Source organism: Schistocerca nitens, chromosome 3 (assembly GCF_023898315.1).
Source record: "Schistocerca nitens isolate TAMUIC-IGC-003100 chromosome 3, iqSchNite1.1, whole genome shotgun sequence".
Taxonomy (NCBI): Eukaryota; Metazoa; Arthropoda; class Insecta; order Orthoptera; family Acrididae; genus Schistocerca; species Schistocerca nitens.
The window spans coordinates 953,660,500-953,680,601 of record NC_064616.1 but is presented as its reverse complement, the minus strand read 5'-3'; the positions used below and the strand labels follow the sequence as shown (position 1 = coordinate 953,680,601).

The following is a 20,102-nucleotide window of genomic DNA, read 5'->3' as shown; positions in this document are numbered from 1 at the left end:
AACGTAGAACCTTTTCTCCTCACGGATCACACTCGCGCAGTGATTCATGAACGTGCGAGGTATTATAACGAGTGTACAGATCTCCGACTAGTCAGTCTGCATTTGTCTGCACCAGTCTGTACCAGTCTGCATTAGTCTATAATACTCTGTACGAGTTCTACATTTGTCTGTACCAGTCTATAGTCAAGTTTCAGTCTGCGCCTAGTAAGATTACCATATTCCAGTACATAGCCATGAAGATAAATGTATTGACACTTTTGGCAAGTATCAGAGATATATGTGAGAATAAGATTAACGTACCAATACCAAAGGAAGTTCAGAGTTTCAACTGTAAATAGCACCCAGAACCAAGTTAAGTAATTTTTATGCTTGTTATTATTTTAATAAATGTGTGTGAAAATTAATCAAGTTCTGTTTAAAGTTGGTTATCGTCAATCTGCTACTCTAAGCGTATAAGTGGCATTTCTATCGTCTGGCCTAACGGCAGAAGATAAACACGCCACGATAAGACCACGAGACATATTGCTGACACTCGCCTACTTCGTTAGAGCGATAAGTCAAAAAATCTGATGGTGTATGTACTGAAGGTCTTACAGTACGCACACCACATTCCTTATGTGTTATTTCTCATGCAGCTGTTTCCTGGTGACATTTTTCAACAGGACAGTGCTCGTTCACACAGGGCACACGTCTCAATTAAATGCCATCGTGACCTTGAGGTACTCCGGCGGCCAGCAACAGTCCTTGATCTCTCTCCGATGCAAAATGTGTGGCACCATTTCGGACGAAAACTCCGTCGCAGTGCCATTATACTGGGTATAAAGGGCAAGTAGCCTAGTAACAGTTGTGGCCCAGGTAGCCACAGGAATACGACTGCTTAATGACACGCTTGCGACCTGAATCAGTGCATGAATCCGGGCTGGAGGTGGTGCAACATCATACTGATAAGTGAGGTCGCAACGCCCAGTTCTTAATAAATTTCATTCGATTCTGTAATCACTGAAATACCATCTCATACTCTCTTAAACCGTGAAGTCTCATTCCGCTTTCTCCACCCCTTCTGGATGCTTCACACTTAATTGTGAGCACTGTATGTGGGACTCTCGTCTCATTCAGCGCCTCAGTTAAAGCGTTTCTCCATTGTTATCTGTCATATGTGTCCTTATAAACATTTAGATTGCGTTTTTCAGGTCATTTGAAGCAAGAATTCGTTTGCGAACAGAATACCGCCCTCTGTTCTTCTTCATGGATATTAAGCACTCAAAATTTCGAGCCACAGACTTCATTTCAAGTTTTTGGTCATAACATAGAAATACATACACGAAGTTTTCCACATACGATCCAAGCTATGTGTCGAGCGTTGTGCGGAAACCAGTAGTCGGAATGCGCGTTCCATCTTCGCATACGTTCGAGCTCGTACTTCGGATTTGGCAGGTGGTAAACTAGACGACTTAAAAGTGGCCTTGGAAAGAGAAACGACAAAATTGTTACGTTATTTAGCATTACAAACAGATCTACCAGTATCAGCTGCTCAAGCACTCATGCACAAGCCCAGACTGAAACCCTACAAAGCTGCGGTAGAGCATCGACCGGCAACTAACATACTGTGCCCAGGTGTAAGTACCACGAATGACTACAGCAGTCTGAAGGGGCCCCTCGGACGAGCATCTGTCCCTGACGGCGGTCAGCACGCGACTAGTCGGCTAGCGGCCCAACGTAACAGCGACCACAAGAGAAAGTAATCCGCGACGAAGACAGGCCTACGGCAATGCTGTGGATACGCACGCCGTCTGTTTTTTAAATCACAAAATGTGACGGATATACAGAATGCCACATGCTAGCAGTAGTCTTCTGGGCTATATTAATAGCCGGCCGAAGTGGCCGCGCGGTTCTGGCGCTGCAGTCGAACCGCGAGACCGCTACGGTCGCAGGTTCGAATCCTGCCTCGGGCATGGATGTGTGTGATGTCCTTAGGTTAGTTAGGTTTAACTAGTTCTAAGTTCTAGGGGACTAATGACCTCAGCAGTTGAGTCCCATAGTGCTCAGAGCCATTTGAACCATTTTTTTTTTTTTGGCTATATTAATAATGTGTATCCTAGCAAACCACTATTTTATCCTATGCGGTAGCATGTGCATTTTGCTCATAGTGGGACAGGCTACTCTTGCAACCGATTCAGTCGCGGAAATTCTGCTACACTTCATGTTTGGTGATGCTATATTACCATAACATTATGTATTTCGTACAGTATTTCTCGGTTCAAATGGCTCCGAGCACTATGGGACTCAACATCTGAGGTCATCAGTCCCCGAGAACGTAAAACTACTTAAACCTAACTAAACTAAGGACATCACACACATCCATGCCCAAGGCAGGATTCGAACCTGCAACCGTAACGGTCACGCGGTTCCAGACTGAAGCGCCTAGAACTGCTCGGCCACACCGGCTGGCAGTGTTTCTCGATTAGTTATTTTACTGCTATCTACAGATCTGAGGGTTGTTCATGTCTACTCGAAACAGGCCAATTAAAGAAATGCACTCAAGGTGGACAATAAAAGATCTATTTTACAACCAAATGGTTCAAATGGCTCTGAGCACTATGGGACTCAACTGCTGTGGTCATAAGTCCCCTAGAACTTAGAACGACTTAAACCTAACTAACCTAAGGACATCACACACATCCATGCCCGAGGCAGGATTCGAACCTGCGACCGTAGCGGTCGTGCGGTTCCAGACTGTAGCGCCTTTAACCGCTCGGCCACTTCGGCCGGCTATTTTACAACCCGTGACTGCTAATTTCTTCCATGACATTAAGCCAATTTTTGCAAACAGTCGTATTTGTATACTTTACCCAACTGGAACTAAATCCCTTCATAGTTAAATCTTCACGCAAAACATAACGCACCTTGACATGCTTTTGTCACCCTCAGTATAAATCACCGTTAACTGCCGTTCGCCCAGTGACAACCATTCCTATTCTTCGATGTTTCCATAAGTGCCTGAAATATATGGACGTCTTACATGAGGATCATGTTCAAGACACTAAGGACAGATTAGAATTCGTCGACTCGAGTTTAAAACTTAAGCAGCAGGCTGTTTATCAACCTTCAGCACCAACGAAAGTATTTCCATTGTGATAAACATAAATATTTCGTCAGCAGAAGCTGAAACTTGCCCTACGTTGTTTGACATCATTTGCAACCTGGTAACAAATGGCTCTGAGCACTATGGGACTTAGCTTCTGAGGTCATCAGTCCCCTAGAAATCAGAACTACTTAAACCTAATTAACCTAAGGACATCACACACATCCATGCCCGAGGCAGGATTCGAACCTGCGACCGTAGCGGTCACGCGGCTCCAGTCTGTAGCGCCTAGAACCACTCGGCCACCACGGCCGGCTGCAACCTGGTAACAACAGAGTTTCCATAACATAAGCAATATCTTCATTTCAAAATGAGAACTTTTCACGTGCTACTCCTTAATATCTCCACTATTTCAATAAATGCAGATGATGCTACTTGCAGAATCATCCCCCAAGGCATAAGTATAAGTGTGATCATCTCACGGCTGCCAATCTCTATTATGTCCCAGTTTACATTCCAAGAGAGCTATGAAAAAAGTAATAGCGGATTTGTAGTCATAGTGCAATTGCCAGAGCTCCCAGAGAACAGACGGTGGCACGAATGCGCGTAGCCAGGATAAACCGCGGGAGAATGCTGTTCGCGAACCAACTGCACTCCGGAGAGGCGGCCGCTGACGGGTAAAAGCCCTCAGAGGCGTCGTAAAAACAGCGACACCGGAAGACGCCGGGCGGCGAGCGGCGAGAGAGCCCACCGGAAGCCGCTGCTGCGTATTAGCGACCTCGCGGCAAATGGAGCGCACTTCCCCGCGCACCACCACAACTGCTTTCCCATTATCAGTTATAACGCACACTGTCTAATAAAAAAAAGCTGAAACTGCTAACAAACCCCATTTGAATCTCCAGTGGTCCATCTTCCATACTCCGTACGCAATATTTCTGTGTGCTGGGGGGAGGGGGGGGCATTGTGGTGGCACTGTCATATCAACCCTTTTCATGCTCCGATCGCGAACGACGAGTGGATAGAACGACCGCCGGTGAGCCTCCGCATGGGATATAATTTCTCCGATTTTCCCGTCATGTTCGTTTCCCGAAACATATATGAGAAGTAGTAATTTCTTGCCGGACTCGCCTTAGAGCAAACGCTCTCGGAATTTTAACAGCAAAACTGTTTTTAAGCTTCTAACACTGGATAGATGTGCGGGGTAAAGGAGTTTCAAGCCCAGCCCGGTCCTTAAGATTTAGGTTTCCGGAGGTTTTCCGAGGAGACTCTCGACTCAAACACTTAATATTTTTTCTTCTTTGACGATATCAACCGAATTTTATAATTATGTCTACCATGTAGAGAGGTAGCAATACACAATCTTTGAGGGCCAGAAATTCATTGGCTTCTGATTTCCGAATTTTTTAAATGATTTAATAGTGTTTTTGGAAACCAACTTCCGGTACTCAGAGTTAAGTTTTAGCATTCCAGATTTTTACGTACATTTACAAGACATTGTTCAACAGTTGTATGCATTCACTTTTTGACAAATTTTATTAATTTACTTGCAGTATTCTTTCAAGTTTCAAACTGATATTTTCATTAATTATTGGTACATAAATGTGACAATAAAATAGAAAATTACACTTTTGGTAACTTTGATGCAGAGAAGTATGCAAATGCCTCAAGACTACTTCCTGCGAAAATTTTATTGTTTCTGGTTAATACATAGGATAAAAAAGCATTGAACCTAGAAAATCGAACTTACAGGAAAACTGATTTTAAATGTCTCTGAGCACTATGCGACTTAACTTCTGATGTCATCACTCGCCTAGAACTTAGACCTAATTAAAACTAACTAACCTAAGGACATCACACACATCCATGCCGGAGGCAGGATTCGAACCTGCGACCGTAGCGGTCGCCCGGCTCCAGACTGTAGCACCTAGAACCGCACGGCCACTCCGGCAGGCCAACTGATTTTAAAATTTTATTAGAAAACGAATACTAGAACATGATACATAACCATTGAAGTTCAACAGCACCATAAGTTTTACATTCATGCTCCTATAAGGTTTCTTCTAGTAATTTCAAGACCACAGTCGGATTTCTCTTCAATTTTTTTTTCTCGACGTGGAATCTTGTGAACTGCTTGATTCATTGTCATCTCTAGATTAGCAGATCCTCTTCTGGTAGAATGATAAAGGATTACTGGTATCCCGTCTTTCTTCAGTCTTCAGACATTCAGTACTGAACTGAGATACTGCTTCTGCAAGATCAAAAAGTGTCTTCTCTTCCATTTTTGCTTTGGGGCTTTTGGACCAAATGTCACTGTGCGAACCTCGGTTTGCATAATGTCAATGGCCATCAGTGCATCTTGCCGTTAGTGCGCCAGGTGCAAGTCTCAGATAGACAGGAACTATCTTGACCATTCTGGCAGCTGTCAGTATGCCACGGGCCCTCGTGCAGTACATATTTCAAATAATTTTCAGACGTACTTGCTTGTAATTCCTATGCAGACAAATCGTTTTGTAATCTAAGGGTTAACACTGCAAGATGTGAAATAGCTATTAATTAATTTTTAATTCATGTTTTAGGGAGGAGTTCCCCCACAGATAAAAGCCGGCAAGTTTCTTTCAAAAAGTTGCAGCCAATATCTATCTCCTTCCTTCCTCAGGCTAGCTTGTGTTCCAGCAGCACTCACCTTGTCGTCTAAGGGACGTTACGCAGTGTGTTTCCCTTTCGTTAAACGAACTCATTAAGAAACGCACTGTTCTTCATTGGATCTTCTCTGCTTCTTTTGTTAGTATATTTTGGTAAACTTCCGAGGAATATTAAAGAATGGGCCAAACGAGTGTTTTGTAAACCACTCCCCTCGTCGATGGAACATATTTCCACTAAGGTTCACAAAGCCTGCCATTAGCTTTTTTTACAACGAGTTAGATGTGTTTATTCCACCTTACCTTGCTCCAGAAAGTTTCTCCTTGCTATTGCTATTTTGTCCCCAGAACCGTTAATGAACAGTACTGGATATCGATGCTTCAACGTAAGTTTACGTTGAAGGCCAACAAGAAGTCCACGTATCTATCTTCGATCTTCTGCAGGCATTCTTGTATTCCGGCACGGTTTTCCTGGCATTAAAAGCTTCCTATACACAACAGCATTATCCACGACCCCGGTCATAGACCTTCCGATGTTAGCCAGTCCATTATTCATGAATACTGTAAGCTGCAAGTGCCCTCTAACCATCCATTGGGACACTCCAGAAATTACTTTTTCATCTGTGAATTCGTCCCTTATCTGTAAATATCTCATCACCTTCGCCATAAGATATCACAGGACTGGTCATGTCTCCACTGAAAGATTGAAAAATCTCTTCAAATCCTAGACAAAAATGCACTATGCCTAGCCTGCTGCATTCGTCTGTACTGAATGAGACGCTCCTCATTTCATAATATCACCTTCCGACAATTTTCTTAAATACTGCCTGGTCGTCGAATATGGGGTGTCTAGGAAACCTGCTTTCTCGGATCGCTAGACAAACAGTTCAACCAAATCGTATTAATGAGTTTTATCACGAAAAGTAAATGACAAGATTTAATTTTGAGAATCACATAGATGTGTCGCAAGCAAAGGGCGACAGACAAAATAAATCTCTTCAGTATAACAATCCAAGTTTGAGCTACATAGGATGTACAAGCAAAGTAATGAGTGATGACACTTGTGTCCTAGTTGCTAGTCTAGACGCTGCTGTGGAACTGGCCGCGACTAGTCGGGCGTGGCTCTTATTTCCTCTTCGCATAGAGGCCGCTGCTGTCGCGTTGTCGTCCTGGAAAGGGGTCAGTCAGCATACAATTGGCTGACGCCTTGACACAGCCCTGTCTGTCCTATCGTTCCCGACTGGCATGCTGGCGCTATACTTTACATCGTAACAAATTTCTTTTCTTCCCGCAGTGTCTTCCTAACCGCTTGAGTGAAATACTCGTTTCTCCATCGGCTACTCATCTACACCCAACTCGGCTTTTCGCTAATCTCCTTTGGGTGTGTGACGGTGAATACTTGTGGGAGCACTGTCTTTTCTCCCTTTCATTTTCATTTTCTGAGTGATGCACGGGAGTGCATGAACTCCATTTGTCTAGTTGTACCATCAAGATTCATTCCCGAGATATGTGCAAAACGAAGTTATATACTCATTAAATCTGCTTGGAAGATGCGTTCCCGGACATTTGACGATAAATTTCTCGACATTCATATCTCAAAGCGTTTGTTACCAGAATGAATCAGCTTCTCCTTGACGGTGTCGTGCATACGAAACGAAGATGTCGCACTCGATGCACCTATTCTTTGGATCTTCTCTATCTCACCTAATATTACTGCGTCGCAACGGTTACCATGCAAGAAGAAATAAGGGAACGGGGTTTTTGTAAGCTTCCAGCTTCTTGGGTGAATTATATTTCCTTAGGATTCTTGTAACAGGTCACAGTTGGGCACCTGCATCTCTCACAACTAGTTATGTGTAATTGTTCCAATTTTGAGTCACACAGAACGTATGCTCCAGGATGTTTTGTGCGTGTAGCCGTTCCCTGTGTTTGATCGCCAATCGTGTGATCGAACATATATTGGTTAACTTGCATATGTATGGGCAGTATGCTACAATTGTATATGTCGAACGGTATCTTCAAGTCCCTGCAACAAACGCAGATCCACAGTATGTCTTAAAGTTTTTCACACCAATATATCATCCGCGAACAGACTCGCGGAGCATCTGAAGTAATCCACTAGATCATTCCTATATACTGAGCAGACAGAATATTATTACCTACTATCGATATAAACCCGTCCAGGTCACAGCAACGTCACTGGGCGAAGAATGACTGCTAGTCAAACACGCGCGCTGTGCACGTAGTATCAGTGGGCATGCTGTCCGTATATGGAATGGGGAAGGTACGCGATCTGAGTTTGACCGAGGGCAGATTGTGGTGGCCCGGAGGCTCGGCACGAGCATTTCCGAAACTGCACGTCCTGTCGGGTGTTCGAGGAACGCTGTGGGTGAGTGTCTTCAACATGTTGCGAAACCAAGGTGAAACTACATCCAGACGTCCTGGGGTTGGGCAGCCGTTCCTCGTTACAGATGTCGGACGTCATATGCTGGGCAGACAGGTAAAACAGGACAGGCAGCGAACTGTGGCGGAACTAACATCAAACTTTAATGCTGGCAGAGTACAAGCGTGTCTCAACACACAGTGCACCGAACACTCCTAACGATGGGCCTGCGCAGCCGACGACCTATGCATGTGCCAATGTTAACGCCATGACATCGGCAACTGCAACTGAAATTGTCACGGGACCATCGGCGCTGGACGTTGGCGCAGTGGCAGAGAGTTGCATGTTCTGACGAATCCCGATACCTTCTTCATCGTCCGGATGGGAGAACGTGAATCCGTCGTCTTCCAGGGAAACAGCTCCTTGACACCTGTAATGCGGGACGGAGATAGCTTGCGGCCGATCCATTTTGCTTTGGGAAACATTCATCTGGGTGTCCATGGGTTCAGTGGAGTTCGTGCAAGGTACAACGACGGCCAACGAGTACCGTACATAGGTTGCACATCACGTACAGCCCTTCATGACGACCACGTTTCCCGATGGCAGTGGCATTTTTCAGCTAGATAATGCGCATTGTCACATGTATGATGGAGTGGTTCGAGGAACACAGTGGCGAATCCTAATTGATGTGCTGTCCCCCAAACTCACCAGATCTGAACCCCATCGAACAGATCTGGGATGTGATTGAACATAGCGTCAGAGCTCATCGCTCCCCTTACTGGAATTAGGTGACTTGTGTGTGCAGATGTAGTGTCATATCCGTCCAGCGACCTAGCAAAGCATCGTTGCTTCCGAGCCACGACGCGTCGGCGCTGTTATCCGTGCCAAAGGTGGACATACTGGCTATAAGGTAGGTGGTCATAATGTTCTGGCTGATCAGTACCGATAACTGCTTACCTCAAGACCGCTGTAAGTATCTAAGTAAAATTGCTAAATTGGTTAATTAGCCCGTAAAGTTCAATCTTTTTCACTAGAGAACAGTGCTTTATTCTGGCAAACGCCTCTCGAAAATCAAGGAGCACGGCGGCAACGTGAGAGCAGCTAATTGCCACATTCTAGATCTCATGTAAGAACAGACCATAGAAAGTTTCACAGGACTGTTGTTCGCGTCAACCTTGCTGATTTGTACTGAGAAGGTTTTCCACCTTCAGTATTAAAAATTCACAATTTGTGTGCCTTATTCTATATCAGATTACGACGATAATATCATGATGATACGCATCTATCCGAGTCTCGTTATGGAAAATAGGATATGTTTGCTTCTTTTTCCAGTTACTTAGAACCCTCAGTTTCTCTAATGACGTACGATAAACTACATCTAGAAAGGTAGTAAATTCTGCAGTCTCGCGCTTTAAGGTAACGACTGTGCCCCATCAGTTACTGTCATCTTTTCAAACACTAAACTTTGAAGCAGGTACCTCATTACATCCATCATCCAGTTATATCTGTTTGCATCTTGAATCGTCAAACATCGACCAGATTCTATTTCACACAAAGAATTCTATTTTGACATAATTGCTTTATAGGTGTTGTAGTTATGTGAGCAGGATACAACAATCAACGCTGCTCTGCGCTTTCAATTATTTTCTACGCCTTATCACATTCATCGTCTCTTCACCTACATCGTATGTATATTCAACCATTTATATCGACACCATAATTGAGAAGAGCAACTAAAGAATAATTACTCCGTAATATTAACTGTCAGTATACAGTTATCTATTTGGGTTTTGGTATTCACCAACAAATCATGTCCTGCTTTGTGAATATTTTCTTCATGAATCAGCTATCTCTGTAAACTCGTCGGTAGTCCATTATGTATTTCAAGTGAGCTCGTCAAGGATTCACCAAACATTTTGTGTTATCAACACAGATCACTATGAAATGCACTGTGCAACACAACTAAAGGATCACTCTTTCGAAACAGAGTAACTGAAGTTTGAAATTTGACTCAAAAGCGCCTACAGCCTTCCTCTGTAAAGGAGCAAAAGCGTGCCGCCTTGAAACTTTGAAGGGTTGTAGCTCCCAAACTAAAAGTGATAGGACTATAATTTAAATTGATTTATACTGATTGCAGTGCATGATAGAAAGAACTATTGTTCCATTTAAAAATTTGTATCTTTTTGCTGTAACTCTTTGGATAATAACACAATAAACTATGTTCATAGCTCCGCAGGCAGTGTATGGTTGCTTATGGTGACCTACAGCAATAAATATTTCCGACGCCTATTACTTCGTAACTTACAGAGTCAAGCACATCTAGTGAAACACCCTGTATATCCCACGGCTGTAAGGATAAAGTGTTAGTTTAGGAGACTCTTTTATAACGTTTTCGATATTTCTGGAATAATTTCTGTGGTTCTATAGAATGGACCACAAAACACTACGAAGGAAGAAATAAAACACAAAGCTACATACTTAAGAAAGCTCGCTTTGGCAGCACTGTATATTACGTCCAGCAAAGGAATTACAAATCTGATGTTGCAAAGACGTGCAATGACAAAAGTTATATTGAGAATTGACGTACGTTAGAACAGAATATATTCATTCAGTACCTGTAATTCAGACCGGGAAAGCCGAATATAAGAGACTATTTACTTAAAGTCCGTATATCCCAAAAAAATAAGTTAATGATTTGCTTACTGCCACTATTAACTAATGGTTTTATTTTATTTCTCAAAGAAATGATCGCAAAATGTAATGATGTTGTCAGACATGTAGTTAAAATAGTTAGGAGAAAAAGTACACTTTCTTTGGGTACGCTAGTACCACTGTGTAGCATTAAAAAACATTTTCTATACGTACCGATCCTGGTTAATATTTTCCTAGAGCTAAAGCATGCAAGCTGCATGCTCTGAGGAAGCAGTTCGCTGAGAATCTTTGGTCAACAATATTACTCAGCCAATCTATTTTCTTCAAGACTGTCTACAAATCATTACTTACCCTGTATAACCAACATCCGCGTAACCTACTATACTTGTTCATTTTCAATTACAATACGTAGTTCCGCAGTTTTAATAGTAATTAATATGCCTTACATTCATTGACAAGTTCACGAAAGTATCAGAACAAATGGATCCTTTTCTCAACCTGATGGAAATGTCTCCGAGTCTTACAAGGGGAGGCCGCCAATTGTGAAATTCAGATTCGATTCATGCTGCGCATAATAAAAGCTCATGGCCAGAGGTGTAATGTGGCAAAGCACCAAGATGCACTTCTCAGCCGTTCTCGAGAAAATCGACAGATAATAGAAACCGTTGTGGTGAAATGCTCTCTACGAGGTACAGCTTCCTATGGCGTCGTGGCGCAGCGGTAAGCGCTTGGGTTCGTAATCCAAAGTTCGCTGGATCGAATCTCGCGCCATGCAACTTTTTTTTTTAGTATTTGTTTTTTGTAATTCAAATATATATAAATATATATGTCATGGAGTCTCTAATTCGAACGCTTGACTTACACTATACGTATTCGTTTTGGAATATCGTTTCTACGTCTTCCGTTAACTACACGTGCAAACATTATGAATACAATTAATAACATTTGTGAAATACAACTTTGTTTGCAGAAAACATAATCATGTTCGAAGTCGCCAGTTTTTCCACGACAAACGACTTTCAACAACTTATTATATGCATAGTTGTTGCAACTGATTGCCAGGAATTATATATATATATATATATATATATATATATATATATATATATATATATATATATATATATATATATGTTCGAAGTCGACAGTTTTTCCACGACAAACGACTTTCAACAACTTGAATTACAAAAAACAAATACTAAAAAAAAGTTGCCTGGCGCATTAATTACAAATACTAAAAAAAAGTTGCATGGCTGGAGATTCGATGCAGCTACCTTTGGATTACGAACCCGAGCGCTTACCACTGCGCCACGACGCTGCAGGACATTACAAATCGTAGAGATATTTCACCTCAACGGTTTCTTGTAACTGTCGATTTTCTCGACAACGGCTGGGAAGTGCATCTTGGTGCTTTGCCACATTACACCTCTGGCTATGAGCTTTTATTATGCGCAATATGAATCGAATCTGAATTTCACAATTGGCGGCCTCCCCTTGTTAGATGTATAATTTGTTTCGAAATGGGCAGTGTTTCGAAATACGTCACTGTCTGCAGCTACACCAAACACCAAAAGAGTCATACTTTACGGTGTATCATTAAACATTGAACAGTGTTTTATGCGTAGAAGTTTTTAAGATCATGATGACAGTTGGCTACCTTATTTTATTTCTGTTATTCTCAGGTGAATAGTGTAGGAGTAGACATCCCGTCAGAGAATTCTCAAGTGAAATTATTCTCATCGTTTCATCTGACTAGAAAGGCGTGATGTGTTTTGGTTGAATAATTTATATGTATGATTCCTTGACCTGTGTGACACTTCGCATTCCCGTCCGAGTTAAGAGCACGACGTAATACTTCCTGCCTTGCTCATTCATAACATTTCCATTAGGTTAAACTACAATGAGGTTTTATTTATTTCGCTGTAATATACAACAGTTAATTCTTCATTAGAATGAAATCGCTTCCCACTAGTATTAACTGTAACTAAAGAAACTGAAAAATATTCTCATACTGTATCCCCTCTAAAACAAAATTCTCATTATATTTAGATATTTATTAAATCATGAATGCAACAACAGGTCATATAAAATTGCTTGAAATGTGTTCCTTGCCTATAACTTCCTAAGCGTCTCTATTCTTTAGAAAATCCTCAACATGAGACCTTTCAAGTTACCGTACTATCAGATGTCGATTTGTTACGCAGGCGAGAACGTTTCTTTATTGGTGTGTTGAAGCGTTTCTGCTGAGCTGATATGTTGTTACTTTCCTTCTATCCCTCATTCTGATCAACGCTGATACAGCAGTCACTTGGCGACGTACGGCTTAACGCAGTATACTGATCAAAGGCGTTAGATGCGTCATCCCCATTCACAAAGCAAGCTTTGATAGATGTGAAAGCCAAATTGAAAAGGCATTTACTTCCTCAGTATTCAAGTGCATTCATCCTATGGACGAGTTTGTCTCCAGTGAAGCATCTTTTTGTTTGGTATAAAAGCACACACTGTCAGTGACGATAATTAAGTAACCAGCTTTGAACGAGGAACAATGCTGGATTTCGAGTTTCCCGTAACAGTCGTGCATCTCATTTACTCCATCCTTTGATAGAATTACTCTTCATTCACCACAAACGGAGTAATTCGTTAGGAGTGTTTTATGGCTTGGCAACTCAGGGCTAGAGCCTGGACTTTAATCTGTAAACGGCTGAATTTCATACACAACACAGACAACGATTTTATGTGATTGTCAATGTTTGATCGCTTCAGATGTTACTCCTTTAAACTACGCGAGTCACCGTTTTATTTTCTGCTCTTAATGGAATCGTCAACAGTTTGGTAGTACAAAAGCCATTTTTATCCTCAAAGCAAAAACTTAGTTATGTTATTTTAGTATTACAATTCAAAGAGAGAAGAAAATTACATTCTTACACATCTCAACAGGGATATTATTTCGAAACCGGCATTCATATGAAGCATGATAACTTTTCCCAGTTCCCACAGTTTCAGTAAGCTGAACGGTGCGTATCATTTTTATTCGCTCTAAACGAAATCCACGACATTTTCCTGCGTATTTGTAGCTATTTTCAAAAGTTTTTTGTCGACCTTCATCTTTATTCTGCGCACTCTTTACGTTGTAACTGTAACTCACTGCAGTACACGTTTATCTCTGTATATTTTCTGTATTTTGTAATACGTTTATCGCTACCGAATCTCATATATACCAACTTTACCGTCAGCAAACTACGCTCACCTGTTATCCACTTGTATAACACCGAGTAATCTATCCACTGTCTGTAATAATTTAACTTTCAGGCTAGATTTACGCGTTTTGCAACATCTATAGAGCTAAAACTGTATTACTGCCTCTCGAAACATTCCCAGCCGACTGATATTAAAGTACATGTGTCATGTTTCAATGCAGTAAACTATGATTCGATATAGGCTCAAGGGCTTGTGAGAGTCAAGAAAATATAGCATCCAATTTTATGCTGCGATGTAGAGCCTTGACAAATTTGAAAATGTAATTGATTTTCATGCGATTGTTGCTACCGAATACTAAATGTTACTGAGTGAATTAACTCGAAAGATAACTATTACAATGACACCTAACTTGCCACTAGATTATTTTTACTACTATTAATATACGAGCTGAGAAGGGATAATGAAACTTTTGAATGAAATATAGAAATGGCGCCATCATCAGTCATTCATTTCCGACTAAGTCACTCTGAATATATTGTCACTTCCAGATACCCACATATGAAAACTCTTTGTGGGTTGAAACTGTACACGATCAGAATTCGAACACAAACTATTACCAGTATTGGACGAAGGTCTCACCAACTGAGTATTTCACTTACAGCCAATTGTGCTAAAAGCTTCAGTATGCCAGAGCGTCGCTCAAAGGCTTAACGGGAGTAACAAATGGTTGTGACAGAGGACGATGTAATGGTAGCCTGTGAACTGTACTTAAAATAAATGTTTTCTTCTGTGGCAGAGGGAACACTGTAACGAAATTTTCGGAAGGAGGAAAGTTTATTCCCAGTGGTACTAGTCCAGCAAGCTATCCAGGAGAGTGGCTACACAGTTGGGAACGTATGAGAGAAAAAGTTGCAGACTTAAGTTCTAACGTGCCTGGAAAGTTCAGTTGGTAATAACATTGCCCCTGTAACATAATGTTACTTGTCCATTTCCTTGTCCCGGGATTCATGGTGAAAGATTATTTTTATGTATTCATCAAGTTTCTTAACTTGTATGAAGAAGGTGGAACATCAGCATACTTCTTCATCACAAAAAAGCAGGAAACAAACTGAAATATCGTCACTATGCTTGAGTATCGTTACCTTCGTTTGAGTTGCATATGGTACGTTTGGGTTTCCTTAAGCATATTGATGTAATAATGGAGCTAGTTGGGTCTGGGAACGTATAATGACAGCTGTATACAGGGTGAACGAGAATCTCAACGACAAATATTCAGAGATTGTTCAGGGATACCTTCTTAGTATTTCGGTTCAAAGCAAGGGCAGTACCCGGTGGCTGGTTACTTAGTAGTAGTGTAATTATGATTCGTTCAGTTTGCTACCAAGTTACGTTTGATTCTAGGGTCTAAGTAGAGTGTGATAGTGAAGTTATCTGGTTGCGTATAACAGGCCTAGGTGGAATCAAGATAATTGCTAAATGTGGCAGTGTGATTCAAAGAAAGTCTGCATTCAGTAGCGCGTAAATATCTAGCTCACGCAATACCAGTTGGGAGCGACTTTAACGTACCCAGTATAGACTGGGACGTCTATGCGTTCATTGCGGGGAGTACAGACAGACATTCTTGCGAAGTACTTCTGAACATGTTTTTCTGAAAGCTCCCATGAACAGGTATTTCGGCAGCCGAAACGCAATGGAAATATCTTTGACCTCGTAGCTACAAACAAGACGGACCTTATCGACAGCGTCAGTATGGAGACGGGGATTAGTGATCGTGATGTCATTACAGCAACTAGGATTACGAAAATTAATAAATTAGTCAAGAGGGGTAGGAGAGTGTTTCTCCTAGAAAGAGCAGATAAGCGGTTGTTAGTATCTCACTTGCTAAATGACGTCACTTTGTTCCTGTAAGATGGAGGTAGAGGGATTGTGGTCAAAGTTTAAACAGATTATAAATCGTGAGCTGGAGAAATATGTGCCTAGCAAGTTGATTAAACACGGAAAAAACGAAATTCTGAAAATGCTGAGGAAGGAAAGGCTGTTGCAGTCTTAATTCAAAAGAAAACTGGAAAAAGACGACAGGTAAAGTTTACTTGGATTTCATGGGTGTGTGAAAATAGATATGCGCGAAGCATACAGCAGCTACCACCACCATGGTTAGCATAAGATCTCACCGAAAACGAGAGAATAATATAGCCCTATGTAAAATCGCAAAGCGGATCGAAGACTTCCACCCAGTCACTCGCCGACCAGACAACCGATAGGTCATCTGAAAGTAGGAAAACAAAAGCATAACTTTTAAATTTCGCGTTTAAGAAATCGTATACGGTTGAGACTCATACAAAAGTATCGCCAGTACACTATGCCGTATAAACGATATAGTAATAAGCATCCATTGCGTAGAGAAACAACTGCATAAATTAAAAAAATAATAAATTGCCAGGTCCAAGTACAAACCCAGCTTGGTTTTATTAAGAGTTCTCAACTGCACTTGCTCCTTACTTAGCCTGCATTTATCACAAATCTCAAGCCCAGTCCAAAGTCTCAAGCGACTGAGAGAAAGCACAGGTGACTACTGTATATAAGAAGGGTAAAAGAACAGATCTGCAAAATTATAGTCCAGTATCTCTAACATTGGTTTGCTACAGAATCCTTGACCAAATTCTCAGTTCGAATATGATGAATTTTCTTGATACCTAGACGCTTCTGTCCACAAGTCAACATGGTTTTAGAAAGCATCACTCGCGCGAAATTCAGATTGCCTTTTCTCACATGATATACTACCAACTATGGATGAAGGACAACAGGTAGTTTCCGTATTTCTTGACTTCCGGACACTTTTGACACGGTGCCCCACTCCAGACTGTTAACGAAGTTACGAGCCTATGCAACAGTTTCCTGGATATGTGAATGGCTCGAAGAGTGGAGGTGAGCGCGTTACGACTTACATGAAACCTTCCTGCACACACACGAACACGACATCATCTTGTGGGCTGCTACATCATGAGAGGCCATAGTTGAAATCATATACTATTTTTTTTCACTACATAAATTGAAAAATCGGTCGTCGGTGGGCGTCTAGCTCTCAGCTTTTCATAATAACGTTATGCTCAATTTTAGTGGTGATTGGTGTAGTTTTACTGGGTTACTGTAGTTTTGTGAATCGTTGTAATTTGTGGGATCCAGTGTCGATCGAACTGACTTTGTATATATCGTTGAAAGAGTAAAACTACGCAGGGTATCAGTGACCACTGAAAAAGGTTTTGTACGTGACTCTGAAAGCACTGGAGCAGACGAGACGCGAGAGAGGGAAGGGTTTTCTCATTTGCTCCGATTCCCTTAGTGCCCTACTGCGGCGGCGTGTCGTCGTTCTCTTTTCATGGAATTTATTCACTGACTCCAGTGAGCTCCTTAAAATCGCTGCATGCCATGAAGCGACGTGTAATGTGACTCCACCCAGAAAATTTGTATAATAGACTGGCTTCACTATAGGTGACAGCGGCGTACATAAATTACTCTGTCATATAACGGACAAGAAGATCCTTTGTATCAGGTCCGACTAAACCTACTAAATTGACGAGTTCTTTACTAAACCGTCTGTGCTGTATTATCCCTCCAGCGATATAGGTTCTGCTACCCCGTCCGTCACAATTACAGATGTACAAACAAATACTGGGTCACAGTTTTTGCTATTCTGTTCATTCAAACAGCACATTCTCATACTAGTAGCCAGAGTATGCATAATACTCCTGTCGAAAGAACCACAACCTTATCCAGTAAATAAAGAGTTTGGAAGTGCACACATTGTCAGTCAGTAAGTCTGCACGTCCAATAATAAACAGTTCACTGAAGTTTTTCACATTCGATGCTACATTTGCTATATTTCGGTCTGCCGGGAAAAAGTGCCAATTTTCAGTAAAAACCCCAAGCCATATACAACAGATTTCGTCCATTTACGGATTACACAGTTTCTCAGGAAAAGCGAATTAAAACAGATTTATGTAACTACTAAAAGACCAGGCAACGCTTCCTCGGCCTACTATAGCGGGATCCGAACTCCTTGAGAAGTGTGCGAGCAATTACCATCCGCTAGCAGAACGCACTCTCTCTCTCTCTCTCTCTTCTCTCATTGCTTGGAACCTACTGTAGCCAGTCAGCTTCAGATCCCTTCGGGGAGCTTCATTTTCCTCGCTTTTATCCCGTATCTTCACGGATCGGCATGTTCATTATTGGATTTGGCAATGTTTGTGGTGGAGGATTGCCTGATGCCCTTCCAGTCGCCATCCTTTCCCCAAGTCTGAATTTGTGTACTAAAACTGGTATCCCATCTGAAAGTGAGGGATCCTTTTGTACTTGTTTTAGAGTCGTGTGAATGCGGCGGAATGCGGTTACCAGCCTCATATTCACCTCGTCTGGCGTGGCCTATAAGTCATATCAATGATGGCCACATACCGACCTTCGTCATTTATCCGCCGGTGTGTTAACTACCGAGGTGGCGCAGTGGTTAGCACACTGCACTTTCTCTCCGGGGCAGAACCGTTCAAATCCCTGTCCGACCACACAGACTTAGATTTTCCGTAATTGCCGTAAATGGATCTAAGCAGATTCTGGGATGGTTGCTTTGAAAAGGGCTTGGCCGATTTCCTTCCTTATCCCTTCGCAATCCGATCTTGTGTTCTGTTTCTAACAAAAATGGCTCTGAGCACTATGGGGCTCAACATCTCAGGTCATAAGTCCCCTAGAACTTAGAACTACTTAAACCTAACTAACCTAAGGACATCACACACACCCATGCCCGAGGCAGGATTCGAACCTGCGACCGTAGCAGTCCCGCGGTTCCGGATGTTTCTAACAACCACGCTGTCGACCGGACGTTAAACTCTAATCTTCCTTTCTTCCTTCGATCCGGGGTCGGCGCCGCTCCCACAATCACGGAAGGGTTACGTTAAATTGCCTGGATATCCGGAAGGGTCATCGCTCTTCCCGGATAGCACGGTAATTTTCTTTCTTGAACATTCCTCAGATCCGAATTGAAGCTAATAATATGCAAAAAGGTAGTAATTTTCAAAAAGCAAAATAAATTCAAACCAACTCTATATTTCCTTGCCTTGAGGAGAGAAGTACAGATTTCGTTTATATAATATCTAAATTGACTACTCTACAACCAATATTTCATGGCACATGTGTGACTAACTGCACGATCACACAAAGTGATTCACTCATTCATTCATCATCAATTATTAACAAAATCCAAGCGTCGTACAGCACATAAACGCTATATTAACCCCCTCACTCTCTCTGGAAGCATACTTAATAAATATATTAGTGTCAAACAACTAAAGATAGCAACTATTGCTTGAAACCGAAAACATTGCCTAACATAAACACTCCGTCTTCAGGCCACGAGTGGCCTACTGGGACCATCCGACCGCCGTGTCATCCTTAGAGGAGGATGCGGATAGGAGGGGCGTGGGCTCAGCACACCACTCTCCCGGTCGTTATGATGGTATTCTTGACCGAAGCCGCTACTATTCGGTCGAGTAGCTCCTCAGTTGGCATCACGAGGCTGAGTGCACCCCGAAAAATGGCAACAGCGCATGTCGGCCTGGATGGTCACCCATCCAAGTTCCGAACACGCCCGACAGCGCTTAACTTCGGTGATCTCACGGGAACCGGTGTAGCCGCTGCGTCAAGGCCGTTGCCTGCCTAAAATATAGTTTTATTAACAAAATACTGTTCAGTTAACTGTTTAGCAACAAAGTACTTAATTTATGTCTGTCTCTGATGTATTGACAAAAGTTTATTAACATGTCACGTGATGCCTGTATTGCAAGTTATACAGTGTACGTTTTTACGTAATTTTTAACATCTCAGAAACCTATGCTTCATCATATAGATAAGATAAATCCTGTCACTTTCGACTGACTTTATTTGTGTATACCAAATATGTTTCGCCTATTCATGATAGGCATTCTCACTGGTATCCATGTAATGTTGTTCGTGCTCTCATTTTTGTTCTGTATGTACTGAATGCACATCGTACAGGTTTCTTCTACTTGATGTGTCTCATTTAAACATTTCTCTGCACATGAGCCGTACTGTGCACAGTGCGTGTTCTTGCCCACAGCCATAAAGCATGTGAGCAAGAACA

At 42.0% G+C, this 20,102-nt stretch overlaps 1 protein-coding gene and 1 pseudogene across 1 annotated transcript in view; one reads left to right on the top strand and one right to left on the bottom strand.

Annotated features, from left to right (window-relative positions):
• The window catches only part of LOC126249028 (uncharacterized), a 1,135,715-nt gene that overhangs the window by 102,235 nt on the left and 1,013,378 nt on the right, over positions 1 to 20,102 (top strand). The gene's annotated exons all lie outside the window — the stretch shown is intronic.
• Positions 19,537 to 19,654, bottom strand: LOC126250531 (5S ribosomal RNA; annotated as a pseudogene).